Source organism: Fringilla coelebs (assembly GCF_963513975.1).
Source record: "Fringilla coelebs genome assembly, chromosome: Z".
In the NCBI taxonomy this organism is placed as follows: Eukaryota; Metazoa; Chordata; class Aves; order Passeriformes; family Fringillidae; genus Fringilla; species Fringilla coelebs.
In genome coordinates, this window is record NC_140031.1 from 46,373,580 (window position 1) to 46,390,128 (window position 16,549).

A 16,549-nucleotide genomic window follows, 5' to 3' on the forward strand; every position below is an offset into this window, starting at 1 on the left:
ATCACCAACCACATAAAGTTCCTTCAACAAGGGAAAGTCCCAGATTCTGCTCCTGGGGTAGGGCAGCCCTGGATGGATGGACAGACAGACTGGGGAATGAGATGCTGGAGAGCAGCACCATGGAAAGGGATCTGGGGGTCCTGGTCAGTGGCAAGTTGAACATGAGCCAGCAGTGCCCTGGCAGCCAGGAGGGCCAAGCATGTCCTGGGGGGCATCAGGCACAGCATTGCCAACCAGGCAAGGGAGGGGATTGTCCTGCTCTGCTCTGCACTGGGACAGCCTCACCTTGAATATTGTGAGTGGTTTTGGGCACCACAATATAAGAGAAATTATGCTATTACAGAGAATCTAAAGGAGTCCTACAAAGATGGTGAACACTGTGGAGGAGAAGTCAGCTGAGGTCATTTGGTCTGCTCCTCCCAGAGAAGAGCAGACTGAGGGGAGAGCTTATTGTGGTCTTCAACATGATCATGAGGGGAAACAGAGAGCAGGTACTGATCTCTGCTGATCTCTGAGATCAGTGGCAAAACTCACTTGTGACCAGTGACAGGACCCAAAGAAATTGTCTGAAGCTCAGTCATGGGAGGTTTAGGTTTGATATCACCCATCCAGAGGGTGGCTGAGCATTGGAACATGATCACCACGGAAGTGGGGAGTCACAGTACCAGCCCTGTCTGAATTCAAGAAATGTTTGGACAACGCTTTCAGGCCCAGGCTGTAATTCTTGAGGTGTCCTATGCAGGACAAGGAGTCAGACTCAATGATCATGACAGATCCAATTCTGCTTATTCTATACTTCTATGAAATTGTAAGGTATACTAGTTGGTTTGCAGTCCAGCTTTTGGTTCATTTCTGAGGCGAAATGCAGATCCCTAGATTTTGAACACAAAATCCAAATTTCCATTTCTTCTGTGACACTGGAGCATTCAAAACTAAAAGCCCCTTGGAAGCAGTGGTTTAAGTGACTTGCTCAGCGTCACATGAAAAGTATTTTGTAGCATCAGACTCAACTCTGGATTTTGGGATACATCTTTCTTCTTTCCTGTCCACTTTCCAACCTGTACACGAACTACCAGAGACCCTAAGTGAAGAGCACTCATTTGTGAAGTGAGATTCTTCTCATACCTGGTAACATCATCTCTTCTTCCTCCTTCTGAGCCTGAGTAAGAGCCAGCAGTGTGCCCAGGTGGCCAAGAAGGCCGATGGCATCCTGGCCCGTATCAAGAATAGTGTGGCCAGCAGGACCAGGGGACTCAATCTTCCCCTGTTCTCGGCTCTGGTGTGACCGCACCTTGAGTGCTGTGCCCATTTCGGCGCCCCTCGGTTTAGGAAGGATGCTGAGGTGCTGGAACGTGTCCTGGGAAGGGCAGCAGAGCTGGTGAAGGGTCTGGAGCTCAGTTTCTATGAGGAGCAGCTGAGGGAGCTGGGATTCTTTAGCTCGAAGAAAAGGAGGCTCAGGTTGTACCACCAGTTGTCACTCCCAACTACTGCCTGAAAGGAGGGTCTACCAGGTGGGGGTCAGTCTCTTCTCCTGGGCAACCACTGACTGGACAAGAGGACACAGCCTTAAGCTGCAGCAGAGGAGTTTAAGGCTGGACATTAGGAAGAATTTCTTCACAGAAGGAGTGATGGGTCATTGGAATGGGCTGCCAAGGGAGGTGGAGTCCCTGGATTCCTCCTGTAGTCACCATCCTTGGAGGTGTTAAAGAAAAGACTGGGTGTTGGACTTAATGCCATGGTCTAATTGACAGGATGGTGCTAGGTCATAGGGTGGACTTGATGATGGTCAAGATCTTTTCCAATCTAAATTATTGTGATTTCATAGGGAAGTAAAATCTTTATTTACTATTAAATAACTACAGTAAACATGGATCACAGTTCCCCTTGTTTAAGAAGTTATGGCATGTTCTTAACTTTTTGGTATTTAAGCTTATAAAGTTTACCAGGTTTTGAAAAAATTTTCTATGTTCTGTAGAATGTATTTATGTATTTAAAATGTCTTCCTCATTCAGACAGATAAAATACTTCATATTATCTTTATGTGAATAAATTAAAGGAAAGAAAATATTACAGTTACATTTACATTTTCCTTGACTCTGCCCTGGCACACTTTCAACTCATAAGCTTAATCCTTCAGTACTTTTGAGAATCTGTGTATATATATATACATGTTTGCATCTTTTTTCTTTAGATAAATGTTAATCCATTTTTGTGCTCCTCTGTGTGGATATATTATTTTTACTTAATCACATATTTATGAAGCCCAGAGGCATTAACATCTAACCCTTCATGGAAAAAGCAAGTTGAAGGGTTTGCAAGGTACATGGGAGTGACTGGCCAAAATGTTCAAGTTTTGCATAAATTTCTATCTTGTTTGTTCTGTAATGCCATGCCACACCACTTCTAACCCAGCCATAAGATGTTAGAGCAGTGAGGTAATTTCACTGTGCTGTTCTCTGACAGCAGAGCAATGTATTAATTCTTCTCCAGTTGGTGCAATTTCTCCACCTTGATGAATTTCCTCGTCTTGCAACTCTATGTAATGACTCCTACCACATTAAGATTCTAAGATTCTAAAACAGACAAGTTTTAATATGGATGATTCTAAAAAGACAGCATGTGAGCTGGGAGATGCTAATGTCCAAGAAGATGCTGATGAGACTCAGATGTGAAATAAGAAGATATCGGTACTGGTAGATCATGACTTTATATTTTTCAGATTTGGTTAATTTAATTCCATCTGCCAAAATACCCACATTACTTTTTATCAGACTGCTGGTACTTCTTTTTTCCACTATGCATCTCCTTGCTGTACATACAGCTGCTGTAGATACTGACTTTAATGATTTACAGGGCATTTCTGGTATGGTGGTAAATACTAGATGCAGAGTACTCCGTACACAGTACTAATAGCACAGACAATAATGTGGGTTGTGTTCAAACTAAAACTGGTTACACAAGAGATCATCAAATTGTTTTTCCCACTAAATTACCTGTTTGTGTGATTTTCCTTTTATTATGGGCAGATTACTTAAAATTATTTTATAATTTGCTTCTGAATTCTTTGTAAAAATTTGAAATGGCACAAAACTTTACACATCCATAAAACCTTCTGATGTATTTATTTTTTTGCCTCTGACCAAAAGGTATTTTAGATCCCTAACTTGCACTCTAATAATTTTGATGTAGCTTTATAAATACCACTGTCAGCTGCCTAAATGAGTACTTTTATGAAGAAGAAAACCAATACCAATTTTGATGTGACTTGTGTGAAAAGACTTCATTAGCTCAAAAATGTGCAGTGGTTTATCAATTAAATGGGACCTATTTCTTGTATAAGAGATGCAGGCCTGATATCCACAGTAGATCTGTAGGTATTTAGATTTAAGTAAAAAGTAATTGTTTCTAAATAAATTTGATCCTCAAATTACTTTTTCAAGCTATCATTTTTCCCCATTAGGTATTTGTTGCAATATTGTAACAGCCAAATATTTTAAAAATAAAGGAAGTATACTTTGATAGGAAATAGATATCCTGTGGTAAAGCCTAAAAACACAGTATGAGTAAAGTAGTTTCAATGTGTAGTTCCACTGGGCCAAAATCAAAGAAAAGAGTAATAGGTCCTAGAGTCTCAGTGTATGCCTACTGTCTTGTCCTTGTGAAATATATATATCCATATGTAAGTTCATGTAGACTGCAGTATTACTGAAAAAAAAACCCAAGGGTCTTAGATCTTTATGATGCTTTTGAAACAATAACCATGACATTTTTGAAAAGATATTATATTTTAATTGGGTCATCGGTTTGGGTCTTTAAGGGTTTTCTGTGTTACTCTACATGACAAAAAATAATGATAATTCATCTAGTAGAAGCAGTATAGAGCTGGAATTGATAATTAGTTCTGACAATTTGCTATAATGCAGTTATTTTTCCACTGCTGAAAAAGTCTAAAGTGCATCAATAGAACACATTTTCCATCTCTCAAAAAAAACTTATTCAACTTTTTGCAGCAACCTACAGGAATACAGATAATATTCTTTAACTTGCTGCTTAATTTGAATGCTTACCTTGATCAGTAGTGTGATTTAGGTCTGTATTGATACATTCTGACCTAAAAAATGCCATTGTTAAAATAAAAAGCCTGGTAGTTTGGTCATATAATCGTAATAGCTGACCAAACACTTCACACAGTACGATATGTGATAAAAAGTATGAAATTTGCTAGATTGACAAGTAAAGCTGCACTGTTTCTTCCCAGTGGGGCTGTAAATTCAGGTCAGTTTTTCTGTTCTGGCTTCCACTGTAGCCATAGCACATTATGTTTGGAAAGAAGAAAACAAGATAGGTGATAGAAAAAGTAGGTAGAAGTACAACTTCCAGATTTGTTTCCCATATTTCCCATACTGTGACAGATTGTATGTTAAGTAAATTAAAATAAATTTTAAAAGTCTTGTGGGAGAATGTTAAGTTCAAACTTCACTGTAAAAATTTCATTTACACTCAGGATAAAAATTGTCTACTTGAAATAATAGGTATGTTTCAATACATTTAAATGCAATGCATTTTACTATTCCTCTCCCCTGTAGCAGTTAATTTTTTTCTCTGTTCAAGAGACTTCTTTTACACTAAATTAACAGCACAGAAAATGCATAGGTATAAAAGTTCTGCTTTTACAGGAGTTCCCTACAATATAGATCTATAATCACACTAAGAAAACAAACAAAAAACCCAACTACTAAACATGAAAACAATCACCTACACTCAAATAACAAGAGATATGGGAACAGTTCCATGGCAACCTAATTCCTCAGCACCTTGTCTTCTGAAGTCAGCACTTTTTTTCTGATGTACAGGGAGTGGAATAAAATTGCAAAGGAAAATTTGGGATTCTAAACACAAAGTAGAACATAAAATGCAGGATTATAACTTACTGTATTTACTTGCTGTCACAGTGAATTGTGCATTTGCTTTGATTCTCATACAGGAGACCGAAAATTCTGTAAAAACTGGCAGTAAACAAAATCACAAGAAAACATTTTTAAAAGGCTCATAGTTCTGAACTTTTACAACAGTAGTTTTAAGCTCTTCCAACACTTATTTTTTGTAACCGTTTACTGACATATACTGTGTGCAGTTGCCAGAAGAACATAATCCAGTAGATATGTAACTTTACTTAAGAGGAACAGAAGTTACCTAGTACTCCCTAATTAACTTGTTTTGGAATGTTGTTTAAATTCCATTTGATTGTTTTACATTAATTTGATTTGTGCTCTGTCACAATGTCTTCCTAAGACATACATGAAACAATATTGAACTCATTTCAATTTTTACAACACTGTAAAATTTTTCCTGCCTTTTCCTATCATCTGAGTTGATGGACTAATTAGAAGCAGTCAAGGTTATATCTAGGTGTTCCAATAAAAATTGTTTCTAATTGCCCCAAGACTGAGTATTATTCAATTACAAATCTTTTCAGTTTGATTCATTCCTTTCTTTCAAACGAAGTATTATGTTGATGGGTTTCAGGTAATAGAACTGGGTGGCTTAGGAGGGGCATTAAAACATCTTTACAGCTTTAACTAATGTGATTAAGTTTTATGAAGTTTGTTTTTCTTCTTAAAATCTTAACAGAGGTCAAGTACTTATATGATTCCCTTGGAGCAGTGGTTGAGAAGCTGGATGAACTGACAGTAGTAATCTCTTGAAATGCGTTCATTGGCTCTAAAAAGATTTTAAGAAGTTATTTTCCACCGCACACAACTCTAGTTAATAAATTGGGAGGGGGGGGTGGTTAAGGGGTGGGGAGGTGGGGGAAAGGCATAATGTTTTTCAGGTCCTTAATTAGCAATTTTTTCTACAGGATCTCTTCTTAGTTAACACCTTGTTATTGATTCACATTTCTGCGGTCATTACTGAGTAGATAGTCAGGGTTGACAAATATTTTGAAGTTGACTTGTTGAGTTCAAACATTTGCCCTGTCAGTAATCCAAACTGAACAGATATTCAGAGCTTGCAGTAAAATATATCATCAACAATTAGAACAACAGAGGGAAGCTTTAATTTTTTTGAGATTTCCTTTACTTTCCTAAAAGTGTGACAGTTAGCAGCTTTTCATTGCTTATTTTAACAGTTTCATGGGCCTGCATAGTCTACAAAATCAAAATAGTAATTCATATTAGAAATACGGTAATTTAGGGCTTTAAAATGTTGCTAAAATACGTTTATTATTGGAAATCCGGTGCTTGGCACAACAGGAAAAGTGACAAGTGGTGATTCAGTGTACAAATAAATTACGTAGTGTCATGAAATATATTTTGAAATATAAATGGTATTAATAATACCTTTGAGAACACCCATGCTAGTAGTGGACAGATTCTTGACTCCATTTTTCAAGGTGGACTGACCATTACTGGCATGGTTTCGGCTTCAGTGACCCTGGGATGGTGTCAGCCAGGAGCAGTGGCTAAACAGAAGGATGGGCACAACTGGGTTACACAAAATAGAAGAACTTTAATAAGGAGAAAATAACAGAGGGAAGCCGAGCACAGTGTGGGGCTAACCCCAAAAGACCAGGAACAGGGGCAGTACAACAATACGTACACGGAGAATTTAAGGGTGGGTCCAAGGGCAGGGATCCAGTTATAAACTGGGATTAGGAATATGTAAAACAATGCAGCAAACAATAACCAATCAGGAGGGGAGAGCTGGAGAACATTCTAGAAACATAACCTCGTAGGGATAGCTTTATCAACATATGAACTCCCATGGGGCAGCTGTTCTTTAGCTTTCCTTGTCCTATCTAAACAAGCTGTTCTCCCTCCCAGGGTCTGCTTTCCTAGGGTCTGGAGCCATAGCCTGCTGAATGATCATCCAAGGCTAACTCGTTGCAATTTTCTAGGGCATCCATTCCAACATCTTCCCGTTCCTTATTTAATAAATTAACACATTTTTTAAATGTTCATAAAAACATGCTATTAAGTAGGGCAGAAATACAAAAATAATAACCAATGTGACAGGAACTAATAAAATATAAGAACAGTAACACAACTACTATTGCAATCAAATTTAATGATTCCTCTTTTTATTAATGAAAAGAACTACTCCTCATTTTCAAGCTGATTATTAATAAACAATCTATTAGTCTATTTAAGTCATTCTCTTCAGTTGTTATTTTTAATGGTAACTTAATGATGAGTAATGGTTTTTTGGATGTTGCATGGAGTCTTTTTTGATGTCACAGCTATATGGAGGCTTGCAAAGCTTTTGATGGCTTTGGCTCACATTACTGTCATATTTGCTGCATGTCCTGCAAGCCTCACAGCCTCTGCACCCCTTGTCATGCTGCTCTACCTGTGAAGACACAACCTACCTAACTCTTCCCCCAGGCAATGAGTAAAGGAAAGGTGCTTGATTGGGGGGGGCGGGGGAATTTTCAAAATATTTTAATATAATTCAAAAATTTAAACATATGCGACTCTCATAACTCTTAAGACTCTCACCAATCTTCTCGCATGATGGGATATTATCTTTACTCCCCCTCTTTATTAAATTATTTTTTAAAAAAATATAGAAACATCAAAATAAATAAAAATAAATGAAGGCACATTTAAATAGGCACGTTTAAATAAAAAATTCTTTGTGAATGGCTTACTAAACACAGTAAAAACTTCAGCATTGTAACTTTTACAGCAAGAACTAACATTTATAACAAGAACAAACAATCACAACAAGAATAAACAGTTCCATCCCAACTAACAGCATCACCTAACCAGGTAAGTTCTAATTTTTTGAATAATCTACCCAATCAGCTTCTAATTTGAGTGGTGATCTGCAAGATAGGGCTACAAAGTTTGACAGTAGGCAAGTCTTTTTAAGTTGGTTTTTTTTTTCCACTCAGGGGTTCTTTCTAGGGAATTTTCCTGAAAGTCTTGAAAGATTTATTTAGAAACTGCCAAATAATACTTGTATCTGTCTGTAATACTTGTACCTATCTGCAATGTGAACTGGAAAAACAAAAAATTGCTCTGGAAAGCGTGTATCAGTGTGAATGTATATGTAAGTGCAAAAACCACTGCTATTCTTGAAAAAGAATTAAAATTAAGATTTTAAGCAAGACATATACTAATTGGACAGCTTAGGGTATTATTGGAAAACTAATAACAACATAATGGAATAACAGCAATTTTGGTTAAATAAAAATGATTAGTAAACTTAGAAAAACTCTAAGGAGAATGATGGGTCGTTTGTTGTGGTGAGGTTGGTTTTTGAAATGAATAACAGGAGCTGAAATGGCGCAGTTGTGCGTAGGAGCTTTGCAGCTGTACTTGTGGCACCTCTGGTGGAAGATGCTCCTGTGACGGCCACCTTGCTGTTGATGCAGTGGTCGGCGTGGTGACTGCTGTAGTTTCAGTAGCCCTTTTCTTCTGTTTTTTCTGCTTCTTGCTAAATTTGTGCTGTCTTCTTGTCGGTGGAACTTCTAGACTGGTGACAAAGCCTTCCATTCGAATAGTGCCAGAGATGGTGGTTGATGCCGTCAGAGCAGTAGCAGTTCTTGATAGAGCTGCACAGAGTAGGCGGAGCGGAAGTTTCCTGTTGGTGGTTCTTTCCTGGGGCAGTGATGTCTGGATCTTTTACGCCACTTATCATCATTGTTGAACTTTTCTTTCTTTGGTCCTTTGCCGTGCCAGTTGCTTTGGGCTAGGGAGATGCTTTCTGATGCAGGCCTCTGGGTAGGGCCCGGTGCAGGCTGCTGCCATACTGAAGGTAGGGACTTCCAGAACCCTGGTGACGGGGGTTCCAGTTTCCCTGGAAGAGGTGTGGCCAAAGGCAGAAGGGACCTAGAAGCGGAGCTTAACAACAGAATGTTGACTGAGCTGGATGGCGTGACAAAATATGGTTAGTAGGTGGTTCAAAATGGCGATCATTGGATTGTATGGCGGGCTGGGGTTTAAGATGGCATTTCCTGTTGGGATGATGGTTAGTCGCATGGAGAGTGGAGGAGAATTGAGGAGAAGGCTCAGGAAAAGGTAGGATGGGGTGGGAGGGATGCAACATGTTGTGGCCATTGCAATCTTGGACTCCAAGTGGAGGAGTTGGAAGTGGACAAGGGGTAGGGGAGTAACAGGGCGAACCAACACGTCCTCCAAGCACATTAGCAGTATCAGCCGCACATCCACTCCGGGGTAGTACAAAGGGTGAGAAGGAGGAGACAACAAAATGGTGGAAGTTAGAGTCTGCACGGGCACTAATGTCTGTGACAGGCTCTGATCTCATGTCCTACTCCCAGGGTTAGTGGGAGATAGTCCTAGGTCAGGTAGGATTGGTTGAACAGGGTTCATGACACTTTTCTTTCGTTTCAGAAGTCTCAAAGATTATGCAAAAGATGGAAAGCAGGTGGGGTGCTACAAAGTTCCTCTTAGCTGTTAATTCATTAAGCTTCACCCCCACTGAGTCCCAAAATTCAGCCTTGGTAATATCAGAGGCTGTGACATCAGGAAAGTTCTGGGAGACGCACTTGATGTTTTTAAGTTCCCACTTCTTTATCTCCTTCCCAGGGGCTGTCAAGATTAACTTAAAATGTCCATAAAGGTCCGTCTCTACAGCTGACATTCTGGAACCCATCTTGAGGAAGTTGGATTGGAGTAGAATATGCCCCACCCCGGTTAATTAGGGCGATGAGTGGAATGTCTCCCTTTTCACTCTCCTATTTACAATATACTCTCTGTGGCTTGCTGCTCCTTCAGACGACCACCACCAAATCACTCCCCGGCCTGGCTCCATAAGAACTTCACACCAAAAAGAGGATTGTCTACCGGTCAGCATCTCCCACTGACACAATCCCAACAGGTCCCTCACTATGAGGGTCCCCCTCACTATGGTGCCTTTTCTGGCGCCACTTGTCACAGCTTCCGAGAGCCTGGGATGGTGTCAGCCAGGAGCAGTGGCTAAATAGAAGGATGGGCACAACTGGGTTACCAAAAAAGAACTTTAATAAGGAGAAAATAACAGAGGGAAGCCGAGCACAGTGTGGGGCTAACCCCAAAAGGCCAGGAACAGGGGCAGTACAACAATATATACACGGAGAATTTAAGGGTGGGTCCAAGGGCAGGCATCCAGTTATACACTGGGATTAGGAATATGTAAAACAATGCAGCAAACAATAACCAATCAGGAGGGGAGAGCTGGGGAACATTCTAGAAACATAACCTTGTAGGGATAGCTTTATCAACATATGAACTCCCATGGGGCAGCTGTTCTTTAGCTTTCCTTGCCCTATCTAAACAAGCTGTTCTCCCTCGCAGGGTCTGCTTTCCCAGGGTCTGAAGCCATAGCCTGCTGAATGGTCATCCAAGGCTAACTCTTCACTAGACTCTGGGGAATCCACTCCAGCAATTACCACCCCTGAATCAGGCTACAAACTGGAGGAAGAGGGGCATCGCCATAGATCTCTGGAAGTTTCACAAATGCAAGTATGTTCAGTTTGTGATTGATTGGTGAGATTTGGTCCACATTTTTTTGTTTGCTGTCATGTAAATTATGAAATGTTTAGGGGTTTTTGGATGCCAAAATTTTTAAGAAGTGTAATTTTTACAAATGAATGAGCATATATTGATAAAAATGCTTGCCATGACCCTAATTAAGTGCTGATTTTAAATGCTTAGAGCCACGGATGGTATTTTTTAAATCTGGTGGCATTCAGCATGAATGAAAGGCATGTTAAAGTTCATCAAAGCAGACATCAAAATATCAGGAGCCCACTATGTAGAGAAACTTCAGGTCCCTGCCATAACCACATGATAAGGGGTGGCAAAGATTTTTTAATGCATGGGTTGTCATGGTGCAAGCCTGCTCTTATGGGAGGGCCCTGAGCAGTGATATAGCTATCCCTTAGTACTGCAACCATGTTACACTCCTGTGCTCATTTTCAAGGCTACTCTATAGAATCAGTGTTATAATAAAAAAAAAATATCACTGAACAAAACCACAGAAGAAAGAGAACTCAGCAGTCCTTAATAAATATTAAAATAAAATTAAAATTCAAAATCCTGCCGTTTTAAAAACTTCAGAAGAGAGCTCAAAAATTAAAAAATGCCAGATTTTCTTCTCATAAACTTTTTGAAGTTCAGTATTGAAGCCCATTTTATTTGTGGAGTATTTGAAAATATTAAGCAATTAGCTAGATTTTATTAACTTTTTAAAACATTGAATTGATGAAGCAAATATAGACACAATTTCATTCATTCTTTAACTCTTGGAATATCCCATCAGTTTTGAAGAATTTTTTTTATCACAATGCCATGATAATTTTTATTGACAAATTATTGTGGTTAAAAAACAATATTAAAAAATGTTGTTAAGTAATATTAGTATGTAGGTACAACTCATTTTTTAGAGATTATTTGTTTGCCTTCTGAACAAGGAGCACACGAAAACACAGCATATGCTGGTAACACATAATTTTTAAAGTTGTTGTGCAGTGGTAAGAGTGCCATTACACCTATGAGTACAGTTAAACATATTTTAGTGTCTGCTCACTGTTCATGAATTCTCTCTGGAACTTCTAGAACTTTTACATTGAAGTATTAGCAATCAGAAGGCCAAAACTGGTTGATTGGTTTGGTGTGGAACCAGATATTTTTTCCACCTTCTGTAAAAATGAGAACAATAAAACTTTTTAAAAATTAAAAAAAATACATTTTGTTTACTTCGATACAAGGTCCATTTTGAAACCAGATCTTTCGCTGGTATTCAGGGTTTTGACTTGGAGCACAGCATAAAACAGTTTAAGGGCAGTATTGTGGATTAGAAAGTGTATAATATGTGGTGTAAAAACTTGATGACATTCAGAAATAATTCTCTAAATTGCATTTTAATTTTTCTTTTTTGTGGTCAAATGTCTCAGACTAAAAAATTCAGTTCATGCAGTTTAAACAAAATCATTATCAAAGTGATGTACCAACACTTAATTCACATGCAATCATTCAATTTTATGCATTTATTGTCAATGTCAATAAAAGAAAATACTTCTAAGGGAGGATGGTAATAGTAGTGGTAGCAAAAATATTTTTCCCCAAATAAGCAGTTTGACATAAGCCCTTCTTGTTGATTTGTTATTAGTGCAATTTTCTAAATTGTTTCCAGATTTTGAGTTTGTTTTTTTTGTGAAGAGTTTTTTCTTGAAACATTTTTATTCCTCCATTCCATTATGAATACAGAAAACCTAGGAAGTCACTGTGTAAAAAGTGGATTTCCCCATACATCCACTAATTCTCATTGATGCACTTGGTTTTCTTCTTTTTCTTTTGTGGGGCATCAAAGTTTTTCAGTCCAAGTAAATTGAAAGAGCTAATAAAACATGTATTGTAATTAAGTTATTTGCTTTCTTTTTTTTGGTCTGAACAAAAATCTTACTGTGTTTAAGAAGCGCTGGTTTATTAAATAAATATGGTTTTGCCAAAGAAAAAAATAATTTTTTATTATGTCTAAAAGTAAATTAATATATCTACTCATGAGGTAATTGCTTTTTTGTAGTGTCTTATTAGGTGTCTAATAATGGGGTTTTAAAATGTAGTAAAACCTTCTGCTGGCAAAGACATTTCCATTGCTTGGAAACAGTCTTGATCTAAGTCTTTAAAATACGCATTTTAGAGGCCTTGATTTTTGTTTTGTTAAACTTTTTTTTGCCATGTCTGATTTTGAAGTGAAGATGTAAGAGAAAACAAATGAGATAGTCTGCAGAGTTTATGGTCATTTAGAAACTTAGGGTCACTCAAAATTTTCATCGGAGTAAAGCATTTCCAGGAGTCTGTTATACATCTTTGGTCTGATCACTGGCTTAGACTCAGGATTAAGACAGGCACACAGAAATGATAAAACTTCTAGTAATAATTTTGGATCCTAGCTAAAATGCATCTTGTTGTACTGTAAACATGTTCTCCCATCTTACCATGTGCCTTTTCATCTTTATCTAAAATTTAGCCATCTCATTGTAATGATCAAACCAGCCAAGTATTGCTATCTTTGCTTTATTATTTCTATCTAAGGAATTCATGCTTATGATCCATTTTGACTTTATATAGCATCTTTGTACCAATTAAATTCACTTCAAACTAAAGTTATTGTACTTGACTGCATAAATGTGCCTTAATTACATGAATAGAACTATAGCCAGATCCCTGAATCAGTGCGAATTAAAACATCATTTTGCAGCCAAACAGAAACATGTTCCCAATCACTGCACTTGAATTACTGTTATATAGCTTGAGGCTTGTATTAAAATCACTGAATAATTGCAATCAGATTATTATAATCAAGTACAGGAGTAGTAATTACAGGTTACAGTCATTTTAAGCTGCCCTAAAAGTCCCATATACTGATCATATGCATATTAAAAGTTTATGTTAGTGATAAAATTAATGAACAGCATTGTAAGTGCCTGTCTGTGAGATAGGTGTCACATATTGTACCATACAGAGAGTTGACTTTGCAAAGCAAGGACACTCAGTCTATTTACATTTTTTTTGTGTGCGTTTTCATCAGAAAGTTATCAACAAGGATGGAGGAAAAAATCCTCCATTTGCAGCTGCTTTAATCCATCCAAATTTTTTTACAAAAGAATTTTGCCATTTTTCTTTGTAAGATTTCACCAGGAGCATTGTTTACATCTATTTGTTACATTCACAATTAAGACAGTATTAACTCATGAAAATTGAGCAAAAGAAAGGACTTTGCCAGCATTTAGGCATTAGAGACAAAAACATGAAGTTTTATTTCCGGTAGCTATTGGAGGAGAGTGTAGAGTAGAAATTAATTTAGGATACAAAGAATAAGTATTAAAACTTTTCCAACCCGCTTCTTGGGCTTCCTTTGAAGAGACCATACAGTAAATAGGTGCTTCTGATTTCTTGAGAACTTCATTAAAAACAGAAATCCGTGCCATATTACTATTCTGATTGAAAGAGAAAAAAAAGAAAAAGGACAAAAATCTTTCTATTCTAGCTATAATCATCTTGGTTTTTAAATCAAGTTATCAATATGAAACAAGAGATTAGAACTGTATGGTGATGGTCTGAGTCTAAAATTAGATCCTGAGCCAAAATGATCATAAGGCCTCTTATTGCAGAGCAATATCTTATGAACATGCATACTAACCGCAAAATCATTTATTTTTGTTTGTACAAGAGAAAGGAAAAACAAGTGCAAGAGGAAGGCTAGCAGGAGCAAACACAGTGAACATGCAGAGGGACCACATGAAGAAATATGATGTTGAGGGTTTCATATCACACCAAGGTGACAAGGGGCATTTTCTCAGGGCCTTTATTCAGTCAGCAGGAGATTAATGTAAGACAATTAAATGTGAATGAATAAAAAAAATTTGCAAAGATAGACCACCAGACTATTCCTTTTCTCGTTTCAGACTTCTAGCCACCACAACAGCCAGCATAAGCCAGAAGAAAAAGCTAGCCAAACACTCAGATGCTGCTGCTAGAAAATTACATGCTGTATCTCAGGATCTGGGTTGCAGAGAAGCCAAGTTCACCCTTTGGTTACCCAGGGTGGTTGGCTCAAATGCTGAAGAAGGCAAAAAGGGAGTAAGCAACATGAATGGGGTTGAAACACAGACCCAGAAGAAGGAGGTTTGGTTCAATGGGATAACAAAATCTCAGGACCTGCCAGTGAGCTTTAGAGCTTATAAAATATCTACTGTAATTTATGAACACAATTTTTATTGTTTCACTTTGTAAAAAATAGATACCTGCCCAATTACTGAGGTGTAACATCTGCAATGAGACCCAACCATGTCATCTTCTGAGAGCTTAGAAGAGGTTCAGGAGTCTCAGAAGCCTGGTTCTCACTCGTTACAGTATTGTGTTCAGCTTCTTGGAGTGAGCAGGTTGGCTTGGGTGCTAGGAAGGATGATGCTTCTAACTAGTGTGTAATGAGGACTTAGATAAATGGATACACTTCAGAGAATCCTTCTTTTAAAAATGGTGTCTAGCAAATACTTTATGATACAATATCACCATTAATGAAATATGTCTCAGTAAAAAGGACAGATGCATGGTTTTTCACTTGCAAAGCATAGTAAGGACAATTATTTCCAAAAAATTGCTGACATGCACTTCACCTCATCCCCATAACACACATTAAAATATTATGTTTTTCTCTGAGAAGCTCACTTAGGAAAAATTATTACTGTAAAAACACTACATGGGAAAAAAAAGAAAGGATAAACCTTAAAGTTTAAACTGCCTGTAGAGGTCAGGGACATTCCCACAGTGTAAATAATCGTGGTTTTATTAGTATTGAAATGTATCTACAGCTGCAGAGAAAAAGTATTGCTCTCTTCTCAAGCAGCAGGAATAGCCCTTCTGGCCTCTCTTGTTCCACCTTGTGGATTCACAAGTCTATGTATTTTGAAATGTTTTTAGCAAGAACATGGCACTTAACGGGGTTTGGATCTGACGTGTCACAACTACAGTTAAGCTGAAGTCCAAAGGATTTCATGTATCATGGACTATTATGTTCCCAAAGTTAGTTTATTTGTTCAAAATACTTCAGTGTCTTTCTGTTAGGAGACTTGCTGGATTTGGGGAACTATGTGGAGAACAATGGAAAAGCGATGTGTGTTTAATGAGCAGCAGTTGTGACTGGAGTGCAGGGGATTTGTCGTGAGGAGCACCCCACTTGCTGTATGACTGGTCCTGTGAATATAAGCTATTTGAGATGCAAAAGTTTCTAGTAACAAGAAAGGATGTTTCCTTTTCTCTCTTTTACATATTTGCTGGTAAAAGCCTGTGTTTTGCAGCTTTTGAGGAAGTTCATAAATACTGAATTTTGAATGAGAATGAGAAAAATTCACAGATAGATACTGAGTAAATAATTCCTTCAGTATTCCCTACAGAACTTTAAAAAAATTTTTAGTCATTTCTGCTTCTCTAACACACACTTTGAAGGTATTCACCATCCTTTAAATCTTCCTCTAGCATCACATTCAAGACTTCAGACCAGATATATTTTTAAGATTTCTTGCAACAACCAAGGCATGGACTCAGACCAGCAGGGTTACTGGGATGTTTATTCAGAGAAGCGAGCTGGTTTTATACACTTCTTCAAGACACAGTATTTGTTGATGTGATATTTTTTCACTAAGCGACCCTATCACACATTGACATGTCAGCAACATGCTTTTGTAATGTACTTCTAGGGGTGACGACACGCTGTTCAGGTGTCTGGCAGGTTCTGGCAAGTTCCTATCCAAAGGGCATCTGCCGTGTGGCATGTCCTCCCCACAAGGTCATGTGGAGATAAGCTTCTCTGCTGCCTTGGCATTCTACAGGCGCTTCCCAAAGCCTGCAACCTAATTCTACCTCATCTCTCTCCATAATTTCCTGGCTATTTTCAGTGTCCTACAGCTTTCCATAAGTCGAAGGAAGGTCAGATTTCATCCAAGTGGAATCTCACATGAGGAAAATTTAGGTAAATAAATTTGTTCTGATCTTTGTAATTTTGTATATAACAGAGAAAGTTCCTAAAATTGTGACATCTA